At 45.3% G+C, this 12,036-nt stretch overlaps 2 protein-coding genes across 3 annotated transcripts in view; one reads left to right on the forward strand and one right to left on the reverse strand.

The window, feature by feature from the left end:
- The window catches only part of mRpL54 (mitochondrial ribosomal protein L54), a 118,894-nt gene that overhangs the window by 41,784 nt on the left and 65,074 nt on the right, over positions 1 to 12,036 (forward strand). The window contains exons 1-3 of one of the 2 annotated variants that reach the window (XM_025297646.1): positions 9,802 to 9,898; positions 10,540 to 10,632; positions 10,831 to 10,885. The gene's annotated coding sequence lies outside the window, so the exon portion shown is untranslated. Of the gene's footprint in view, positions 1 to 9,801; positions 9,899 to 10,539; positions 10,633 to 10,830; positions 10,886 to 12,036 lie in introns of those variants that run through there. The other variant, XM_019845533.2, reaches the window with a different exon arrangement.
- LOC105192121 (uncharacterized) overlaps positions 1 to 12,036 on the reverse strand; it is a 78,367-nt gene that overhangs the window by 29,737 nt on the left and 36,594 nt on the right. The gene's annotated exons all lie outside the window — the stretch shown is intronic.

The raw sequence follows: 12,036 nt of genomic DNA on the forward strand, positions 1-12,036 counted from the left end.
TTCGCCGCTCGCGTCTCGCCGTTGTCGATGCGACGGAAGAATCTCGTTACTGCCTCCAGAGAACGAGGAGCAGACGAGGATGATCCTTCACCCCTTTCCCGCGCAGCTTTCGTCGCGTTCTTCGCCCGCGGGTGTCGGGTCGTCCGAATTTCGGCAATTACGCGAAATCACGACCTGTGAATACTGAATGCATGTCGAGATCTCACTTCTGTTTTGCCCCGAGAGCAAGTAAACATAAAGAATAATAATATTGATAATAATCAACATATAATAATACCATTAATAGTACATGTGGACTGCAATCTCTCCTTCCCCGCGTGGAGAATTTCGCGGAATCTGATTGAGATCCGGCGCGATTTTTATTTATTTATTTATTTATTTATACATTTATGCGTTCCCGAGGACAGTTATGGATTCTCGTTTGTGAAATCTACGTGGGATCCGATTAGAATCGTAATGCGCTTCAAACACGCGATTCTAAATGGAAAATCCAAACGGATCGATTCGATCTGCGTTGTGTTTCCATGGAGGTCGATCGAGTGGCCGTCGGAATCGCGGAACGCCAAATAACGATCTTCTCACTCTTGTTAAATAATATTAGCGTGTCTTTGTTAAGAGAAATAAAGGAGTGACACCTCGACATGCGCCGTCCGGTCCTGCATCGATTCTCATTTCGATCCTCGAGGTCTTATTTCCGGGACGGTGGACGTGGCGATCTGCCAAAACGTTTCCCCAAAGATTTGCCTCTGATCTCCATTTTGTACTAGAATCGGAGACAAGAAGACGTGAAACACTTTCGGTGTTACGCGCGCTTTTCAATCGCAAATATTCCAAGAGTGGAAGTATCTCTATATTTAAAAAGCGTAAAGTGCATTTAAAATCTTGTGATTCCTTATTCGATAGTTGGCGCGCGAGTTCCCCGTGAAGTTGCACGGGAGTTTACCGACTACACGTATTGATAAAAGAACGAGAGTTTCCTCGCTGTGCTTTTGCGAAAACCCATTTCTGAAGAAATTGAAGAGTCCTAAGCGGAATCTACGCCGCTCCTGGGGAAATCACGAGAAATCTCCGCGCGGATCTCGTGTTACACACGCGCGGCTCGATTTTCTAATTTGAATAATAATTCACAAAATTTCTTCATACTCTTCCCAATATTCTCACGGGGAAGGGGAGGGGGGAGGGGGGGAGTTAGCGGTGGACAGCGGTGCAACATCCTGCCCGGCGCGTTTCACTTTGATTGATATACAAACATAATCAAATTACATTACGTATTGCAATTACGTACAATTGCGCACAACAAATTCAATGCGCAAACAACATGAAAGCAATAGAATAGCGGTATACGCGTCGTGAATTGCATTTATTCGTCATATCCAATGAGCGATTCATGTGCCTTAGTTGAACGTCCACGTGATCAATCTGATAATCGCCCGGATAATCATGCGAGATAATCAATGCGAATATCGGCGAATATCGATCAGCGCAACTGTTAATTGTTATGCAAACGATTGCGAGTACTTTTTCTCTCTCCTCACGGCGAAAAATATGTCACACACGTACACACACACACGACGACGACGACGAGGGCACAATGGCGAGGCGCAGCGCGACTTCGGCGTCGGGAGAGCGCCATATAAGACGTGTTACGTGTTACGGCGGTTAATGTCGACGGCGGAGAATTTGCGAAATGGTCGTGGCGTAAATTTCACGGGCGTTTCGCGGACCGCGATGCCTGACGCGCGCATAATTTATAATTTTAATAACCACAGGCGGCGGGGAGGTAGGAGCGCGGCGGCGGCGGCGGCGACGGCGGCGGCATGGCGGCGGCGCCAACGCGTCTCTTCGGCCGACTTTACTCATTCCACCTTACGTGACGACAATTTGCCTGAGTAATGGCGTTAACGAGTCGAAGAACTTTCAAAGAAACTCGGCCGCCACTCCGGCGTCCTCGGCTTGCGCCTGCTTCGACTTGCGCGCGCTTTTAACCCATTAAAGATCATAATTAGGAGAAATCTCCGTTCTGTTCGAAGGCGCGCGGATCGTTATCGGGCCTTCGATAAAGGCCTAGGATAAAGGAGCGGATCCTTCCATTCTCGAAGAATCGCGCGACGTGCCCGGATGGAAAATAAGACGGGATGTGTGTGTCGTCAGCGGCTGGCTAGGAATTTTCGTTACTCTCCGGTATTTGTTTAATATCACGTGAGCAAGAAAGTTCTGTCGCTTCTTGGGATGTGAATAAATCGGCTTGTATTTTTGTTTAAAATGATTTTTAAATTATTCTGCAAAAATCAGGTCTGACTGTTTCGTCACTTACTTGTGAGATTTTTCAAGCAAACGTCTGATACGTCAAATTTGAATTGCTTTCAAATTTGGAACTTGGTCACTCACAAGGTTGGTCAGAAAATAAAAATTACATTCAAGAAATACTGCCTTTTAACACCGCCATTTATACGAAGCATTAAAATTACCTGTGCACGCAGCCGGCGAATAATTAACCAGTTTTACCTCAACGTGATTTTTTGATTCAATTATTCAACAGTCATTGTTTTGTAAAATCTAAAGAGTAAAAACTGAGTAATTTCTGACATGCATTTTTCCCGGAAAATTTTTTTCTTGGGGTTTTAAGAAACGTGGAACGGAATACGAGAAAATCCGTTTATTAATCGATCTCTTAACAACCTGAACGTTCTGTTCCTCTTCTTCGATGCATGTTTCATGTACACAGCTGAGAAGAGGTCGTAAAACAAAATGGTTAGAAAAGTTTCATAATCTCGCTATAGTCGCCTTTAAAAAAGTTAGCAATGTCTTCCAGCGAGCGGTCTCTCGGGCAGTGTGATCTAATTAAAGTATCGTCTCTTATGCCGCTATGCCCTATGCACGTTTAAAAACTTGAAAATGAAAATTTGTAAGTAACAGGAAAGTTCTCGGTGGCAGATGCTATCGTAGCTTTCTCAGTTATTAACTTCCAGTCAGTCAGTCTCCTCTGTTCGACTCTGGCTGTTCTGTCGTAAATCCGGCGATGTTAACAATATGTCGACCCCACGGCGGCTGAGATATTCTCTGTTCGTGTCTCGTTAGCGCGTCGAAACAAGTAATTATTCCGTCGTGTATCAGCGACGAGCTGGAAAATATTGTCGGGGAAAGGTCGTAAACAATTTCGCGCCATTTACATCTCGCGAGCGATCGACTTCGATGATAAATATGTTTCCTTCACGCGCGCGCGCGCGCACACACACACACACACACACACACGCGCGCGCGCACCTTGACACCAAATGTACTCTCTTAGCCACCAAACTAGCAAAATGGTGAAGTGAGCGATTTTTTATTTCTTGTAAAAGTTGCTTACACTGCCGCTTAACGCCGAACAAATTTTCTTGCTTTCGCATAACATATTTTTTTCTCAGAAACCTGTCATTCCGTACGCTCCGTTGGAAATGGTCAGAAATTAATAAAAAAATAGAAATAATCAGGGCGTAAATAAGAATAATTAATAAATAGGGCAGAAATTAAAAATAAATAAAAATGTCTCTGAACGCGCGAGTTCAAAGTAGTCAAAAAAGCATTTCACCAGGGTAACCAGTGAGTATATACGTTGATTTTCACCGGAAACCCTTCCCAATTCACTGCTCTGTCTTATATTTCACTGTTGTACAATCAGTGCAAGTAAGATTTCACTGCAAAATCTAAAGTACACAAATTCGTTATGCGCTGCACCAGATCTAACTTTCTCGAAACGACAAAACGAGCTGTTTCCATGCGCCTCGCGCACGATGACAATATCTGTGTTTGCAAATTGCATCAGTAACATCAAGAAAAGTCATTACCATTAATTCACCCTTGCGGCGAGATTTTACCCACTGCAATCTTTGCTGTACTTATAACTGAAATACCGGTTTATAAGTCTAGCATTGAAGAATACGGCCCCCGATTGTACTTTAGATAGTAATGTTTCGTGTTTAACGCGGTAACAAGTCTTTCTATTCGTTAAACAATTTCTCTCTCTGTTCAGCGAATTTCCTTCCAAATTAACCAAACGAACGATCAAAATTTGTCACAATTGTTCCATCCAGTATATATCAATTTCATATTATTATTACGGTTTTATTCTATTATTATTATTTGTTATATCATTATTATTATTTTACATAATTGTTATTGTCGTCAAAATGTATCACAGTTATTTCATTTCGTGTGTGTACTAGAAAATTTTCTACTATGTTAAAGATATATATATGTATATAAAATAATAAATAACGATATAATAGTAACGGACAATGACAAAGATAGAATAATCGAAAAAATTTACCTCCGTCATTATCCGCTATTATCATACTGTTACTTATTGTTTCACATACTTCTCGTTATCACCGTCGCCGTCGTCGTCGTCGTCGTCGTCAAGGAGCATTGTTATTTAGAAGGATAGTGCATCACGGAGTCACCGGGTGGAACACTCGGGGGAGACACCATCGTCAGAGATTTTCCTCGGTACGTCGCGCATAATCACGTTGACCCGAACGCGCCACAATACACAATGTTATAGCCATGCACGACGTCATGCCGACTAATGTCGGCGATTGCATTTGCGGAAGGGAATCGGGGCGCGCACTGGGAAGCGTGGGTGTTCGAGTACAGGGTGAATGTGGGTCACGGGACGCGCGCGAGCCTTGGCTCGCCTTGGCTCTTTCCGCGCGATATGCGCGATAGCGGGCAAACCTGCCTGCATTAGGGTGAAACGATAGAGATCATAACCGGTCTCGGCACGTTCAGTACTTCGCGAATGTATTACTTACACCGACTCGGCGCTCGGAACGCGCACGAACACTCGCGAGAAGACAAACTACCGCGGCGTATCTAAAACGCGACTATCGCTTCTCCGATCGCTGTTTCATATCGACGAGGTGCCTGGAGAGCGAGTGAAATAGACCGGGGGAATCGAACGTATCTATACGCACGGGGGGGGGGGACTTTACAGTAAAACTTGAGATATAATTAAAGCGGAGAGCGGAAAATCTCGAAATAAACTTTTCCAGTCCTGGAACACGTCGACCTCTGCCTTTGCTTCGCGAATTTTCGCGACAAATTTTGCATTTCGCGGTTCGCTGTTAAAAAATTCGCTCTTTGCTTCGGCGAAGTGGACTCTACTCCGAGTCTGTTGCGAGCGCCGCTAGGGAGGCTGCTGAGGTCGGGAAGAGAGAGAATTTAGACGAAAGAAAGGGAAGGTTTACGCAAGCTTCTCGCCGGATGTGGAAAGCCCGGAGAGAAGCAGAGAAGAGGAGTAAGTCGGAAATGATCGATTGTATCTAATATATACACACGCGAGGTCATTCGCTCGGAACTTGACGAGATTTTCCCGGGGAAGATCCAAGCCTCCGACTGAGATTCTCCTCGGCTTCCTCGACGGCTGAACGACGAGGCGTTCTTACGGCGCTGCATCGCGCGGTCGAGCTGCGCTGTATTTTCCCATAGGCGCGTAATTATTACGCAATCGATGCCGGCGGGCTATTTTTACCTACAATTTATGCGCCCGTCGAATTTACGACGGGCGGCTCGGCTATATCGCGGTGTACACGCCGTGTACAATCGCCGCGATTCCGCTCCGCAAATCGATTTTGTTCGGCCACGGCGCGGCCGCGGCAGAACGAGCCGTACCAAATGTCTATTATCGAGAACGACGCAAATCCGATTCCGCGCGATTACTTTGTAGACGATTAATGCGTTAATCGAGCGGTAATTAATGCGTCCCGGTAGAAATTTCACCCGTTCACCGAGTGCCGAACCGAGCGAGCTCCCCCCGCTCTCTCTCGTGAGGGAACTCATCTCTCTGTCGTCTCCTGAAACTCCTCCACTCGTTAAGATTCTCGTATTTATTTTCGCGGAAACTCCCGTCTCGTAAAATGTTATGGCTGCACCGAGTCCCTCCCTGCGACGGAGAGAGGGTGAGAGGAGAAATCTGATATTCATTTAAGGGTCGTTGTAGATAACGCTCGGGAGTCCACAAAATATATTTATGATGTCCTTAAACTCCGAGTAAATTAATGAATTTCAAGGGAGAATCAGCGACTTGTGTGTTTCTAGCTAAATAACATTTCAGCAAATTTTTTTCTCTTCTGTGGACGGACCGAGTCTTCGAGAATAAATCAAAAAATAAAAAATAAAAATAAATAAAAAACTGCGATTAAAAGAAGAGAAACGAGGATTACCGTCACGTTGCGTAACGTAATGTGTGCTTACGTTAAATACAAAGCTGTAGCTAAAATTCCACAGTCGCTCCGAGTCGCTTCGCTACCATTAAGTCGAACATTCGTTCGGAGATCATTAGATAACTTGTAAATCTACAGAATGCATTTAATTGCTGGGCTTCGAATAAATTAATGTTTAAACGGAGAGAGGCGAGATATTTACTCGGAAGTCATTAAATAACTCACACAAGTCTACAAAATACATTTGTAATATCTTTGAGCATGGAACAAACTAACGCGTTCGAAAAGTGAAACAAGGATCGCCGTGGCGTTATACGCTACGTGCGTTTCTGCTAAATAAAATTTAGCGACTGACGTGTTTCCGTTCATATTTATATTTATCGTGTATTTCCGCCGGGTAAAATTTTACTTAAAATTTCATGGACGCTCCAAGTTTCCCTCTGTCGCGAACAAACAAGATACACTCTCAGCGGTCGATATAAACATGAGCGTGATAATTAATGTAACTTGTTATTTCACGGGATATATTTTCTTTCGTAATCCCGGAGCTTCGAACGAATTAATGAGAGGGGGAGAGAAAAGGTTACCGTCGCGCGTTACACGGTGTGTTTCTGTCAGCTTTATACCCCGCGCATACTTCGGCGCTGCAGGTGCGTCGAAGTTCACCTCCCCAAATAGCTAAAGTTATTATCTGTTATCGCGTAACCAGTAGATTAATATCGGATGATATCAGACAATAATTAAGCGTTGCGATCGTTAATGCGATATTCCGTTAATCCGATCGTCCGCCCGCGAAAGTTTATCGCCCGATTTTTACACGCCGATAATTCATGCATATGCAGGACGAACGCGCGAAATTGGCAGCTGCATCCATCTTTGTCTCGATATTTTTCTATTCGCGCCGCACGTTGTCCTCCTCGCGGGACGATTTTATTTGCGGACGATATCGCGCACTTAGGCTTTCATTCGCACCCGACGACGGAAAAATACACGGTTATTTATACGCATTTACACGCGGCAAAAAACACGTTCGAATATAATTAAAGTAAACGCTTATGTCTGTCGCGGGGTGGCGACGTTTAATTAAACGAAAGTATTTCTTCTCTCTCTCTCTCTCTCTCTCTCTCTCTCTCTCTCTCTCTCTCTCTCTCGCACTCGACGGCGTCTTCTCTCTCCACGTGGCGACGTGCGTGATATGCACGCACATCAGTCGCCATGCAGAGGCGGGGTTTTATTTATACAGATCATATGTTATTGCATAAATTTCTGTGTGTAATCACATTTCGAATACTACTTCTCGCTCGGGCATTAATTCCAACTCGATTCCGATATTTTCTCCGCCGGGCCCGCGTCAACGGGCAGATACCGTGCGCGGCGATACCGCGCGTTTGACGCGCGATTATTCCCGATAAACGCGATATACATTAAGTCACACGTACGCACATGAATGGTACTTCGTGTTGCGATCCAGCGCAGATTCAGCGGAGAATCATGGTTCGCTCCATAATGCGACCGCGTGCGATTTCCTGGCTCGATCACGGGGCCGGCCGGCGCGCGTCAAGTCCCTATCTAGCGTATCGCGTAACGCGGACGCGCGATTCGCGATAAATGACAAATGAAACGATCGACTCGCGCGATCAAGCGAGAACGAGCTCGGCTGAGATCTCCCATCAAGCGCGGGACTCCGAATTAGAATTTAAGCGGACCGCGCGCGGCCGCGTCGTCGTCGCTCGATCTTGATTTGGAAGGCCGCGGGTGTCCTCGCGATGCATAATTATTACATCGAAATCAGACGCATCTCCGCGTCCTCCGCGCGTCCTGCGACCGCGGCAACCGTGACGTTCCCCGCCGGCGCGCGCCGGTGAAAGAAAGGAACGCAATCGATAAAGGTGCATCCCCCACTGCGTGCGTGTGACACGCGGCTGCGGAAACTGTATGTGTATGTCGGATATGTGGGTCACCCGATGCATTTCCTCGCAACCCCCTCGCACGTAAACAGCTACCGCTCGCACCGCGAGCGGGAGAGTATCTGAGAAACAGAAGGCGTTTTAACTCGGCGAATGCATTAGCAGAACGTTCCGGCGGTCTCGTGTGTGAAAAATTAAACAGGAGCGAGAATTTTCAGGAAAGATGTTACAATCGATACATGAATAAAATGTCGTTGACACACGAATAGACAATTGATCGTTCTTGACGCCGAGCGTGGCGCGCACCTTCGCGAGCGATTTCATCACCGGAGGAAAATCTTTTCAAGCATTTCTGTGCAGTCCGTTCTTCCGGCGCGTCTTCTCCGCAAATGCTGCGCGCATATCTTGCGACACGCTTCTCACGCGAGATTAAACGCGTCGGGCAAACATCCTCGAATTACACTCGATTCAACGGACGCCTTAAAAGGGTGATTAATCCAAGAGACCATGCCGCGGCAAAGTTCACCGATTAACTCGCGCAAATCCGCTCTGCCGACAACGCGCGCGGCCGACAATTCTCGCGGCAGGATTCGACGACTCGGAGAAAAACCGCGCGAACACGTTTTTTGAGATCACCTGATATTAACAACACGCTCGCTCGCGTTAATGCGCGCATTTTTCGCGCGGGGGAAACTGATTTTTCCGGAAACGAGGAAACGGACACTCTCGCCGGATAAAATACAGCTTTCGCGGGAGCGCGATTCTATCCGTTTGAAACGAGTGATTTGGATGTCGAGCGGATATGTTATTACTGATACCCGCCGTAATAATTTTTCTTTTGTTTCTCCCTTCTTCTCGGTACACGTTTGCCTCCGCAGCTGCAGGACATCGCGTGCATCCTTGGGAAAACTTATCGCGCAACTTGTCGCGTTTCCGCTTGCATCGTCGCGATCAATTAAAACTGGCGAACTACACCGCGGAATTGTAGTTCGTAGTTCGTGTAACACGATCCGTGACGTAAGGTAATCGCAAAAATGTCGCTTAAACGAACTTCGCCTCGAGCTAATGCGGCCCCGAGGTCTGGCGATAAGTGCCCTAAATTCGTGTTGAAATTTTTGCGTCTACCCTCCGCGTGTGAGAGAAAGAGAGAGAGAGAGAGAGAGAGAGAGAGAGAGAGAGAGAGAGAGGGGGGGCGACGGATACTGTATAATTGTAATTGAACCAATTTAAAGTTGCATGAAAAATGTTGGCGCAACTAGGTCGAACGTAACTTTGCTGATAATTATTCACATATACGCGGGCCGCGTAATATTTTCTTTTTAATATGGAAAAGCGGTGTAATCACATCGTCGTTGGCCATTTTCCGTGACGCTGATTGGCTATTTCGATCGCGAGATCGTTGCTTGCCGCTTGATCGTGAGTTGCCGTCCCATTGCGGAAGAATTATGCGCTTTGACGGGGTCTGAAGGTCAAACGAGGGGAGTTAAGTGTCGGAGGAGAGAACGCACAATATTGATACCGCGAGATGAAGAATGTTGTTGAGTTAACGAGTAGGTAAAGTGCCGGCTCTCTCGCCTCGGCTGAAAGTCACGTGACCTTGGGGACATTAATATACGCACGTACGCAACCGCCGAGCGATCATAACAGTCCTTGACGCGAAGGTGAACACAATTCGGCGGACGTCATTTCCGATTTTCGCGGGTCGACCGAAATGAGAGACGCGTCTCGTGTAATTACCGTGCCGAGGTCGTGTCTCTTTAACAATGGCAGCCTCGTTGAATTTTCAAGGTACTTAGCGATTTTCGCACGGTTGGGAAAGTTACCCTGGAAAAGTTATCGTTATATATACTCTCGCTGCCTGTTACCCGAGTAGAAAAGTTTCCGGGAAAAAACGATCACGTGTCAGAAATTCGTAGTTTCTGCTCTTTAGACTCTACTGGATAGTATAATAATTGTTAAAAAAGCTGCGCAAAAGAGCACCGTGTTGAAACCGTTATCATTATTCGAGAAGCATTGAATCGCCATAATTCCGTTACTTCTTTCATCTTGTGCTTTGAGGATCTCTTTTTTTAGCAGAGGGAGACAAAGAGAGAGAGAGAGAGAGAGAGAGAGAGATTTATTTCTCTCTCTCTCTCTCTCTCTCTCTCTCTCTCTCTCTCTCTCTCTCTCTCTCTGCCTATTCTGTTGCTCAAAAAATGTAATTTAATTGCGTTTCCGTTGTTGTTACTCTCACTGAATAAAAAGATAATGCTGTTATCGAGTCGTTGAAAAGAAAGAACTTGAAACGGCGTTACAAACGCGTTACTTTCAACTCTGAATTTTGATTTTCATCCGCTCAAGAGAAAAGTACGCTGTCTTGAATTTTGAATGTGAGCTTGTGATACGTGACCTCTCCGTATAATTAACCAGGAAACTCGCTTTTGTTTCAGATCTGGCGGAGATTGTGGCCACACGGTGGATGTAATTTCGGTGGATGTGGATGCTGGAAAATCCGGTTCGAGCCGAGCAGGGTCGGCTTGAAGGTAAGTTTGCATATTCCTTCGGTTAGCCCTTCGCGGCCAAAAACACGAGAGAGTCTCGGAAAGAAATATGATTATGGAGATAGAGAAATCTTGGAGAGTTCCGATCGCAAAAGGCTAATGAATTCTATATCTATGCGCACCAATTTCTCAACCTGAACTCTCAGATTTAATCGATAATCTTTTGTATCTTTTTGTTAGACAGATGGCAGACTGGAGGCAAAACTAGGCCGGCCCTGAGTTCCGGTATATTTCGGTGAGTGAAAAAAATGATTTGGGAAACTGAAAGGTGGCGGGTGTTTTTTATAAGACTTGTTGAAATCGATGCGATCTGCTAACAAATATTCGCGTGTTTAGGTTTTCGCTTTTACGCATTGAGAGAAAAATATTTAATCACACGAAAATTTGAGTCATTTTCAGCGTCAATCATATATTTTCTCTTTATTCCGACAAAAAATGTATCGATATTCAAAGCTATTGACGCTATTATAATTAATATTATCGCTAACTCCCTATGGTGGAGCACTTACTATAGAAATTGTCTCCCTGTGCTGTGTAACTATATAATTAAAAATACCAGACATTTTTTCTCGACATATGTGTACGCTGTTGTACGAAAAATATGCTCGAAATAATCGAGGGGTCGTTGGTTCAAACGTCCATGTTGCCTAATATTAATATTTTAGCTATAAAATATTTCATCAGTATTCCATTATGGAATTCTCTTATTGCACACATGCAGTCTTGGACTTTAATAAACGTTTATTTATATAAATGTGATAGCCCGACTGTGCCTAGTGTGAAATTTCGTCCGGTCCACTATTATGCGCATCAAAAGTGCGCCGTGTTATTTGGCTCGCGTCGATAAATTTAGCAACCGTCTCGCAGACATTACTGTTAAATTTCGCGCAGGCACAATCGCACAATTGCTATTATACCGCGTGAGGACGAAGAAGATGGAACAAAAATCCGCGAAACCCGCGGCGGAAAAACAAATTTCAACGAAGATCCACCGCAATTTGGTTTTACAGTTTCGCAATTGATTTCGCAGTCGTTGTCGCGGTCAATTTTTCGCTCGCTCGTTTGTTGCGCCCGTTTTGCAAGTCACGCGAGTGTATTCCCGAAACGACGAAACATTTACCGTGTCGATAAATATTTATCAAAAGAATACGCGAATTTTTGTTTAGTCTTTCGTTAGTCGGATTTGCTAATTCCGTTTCGCGACGCGAAACAAGATCATCGCGATGTTCAGTCTCCGATACTCCATGTTTACGTTCGCATCGCCATTGTGTTTTTCACGCGCGATTTTTTGCCAAGTTAAATACGACGAGCCACTGCGAGCATAAACTTCGCAGAAGTACGACGGAGTAAAGTTCGCAAACACATTGCGTCGGAGAGTAATCATCA

The sequence above is a fragment of the Harpegnathos saltator genome, unplaced genomic scaffold, assembly GCF_003227715.2.
Source record: "Harpegnathos saltator strain DR-91 unplaced genomic scaffold, Hsal_v8.6 scaffold182, whole genome shotgun sequence".
NCBI lineage: Eukaryota > Metazoa > Arthropoda > Insecta > Hymenoptera > Formicidae > Harpegnathos > Harpegnathos saltator.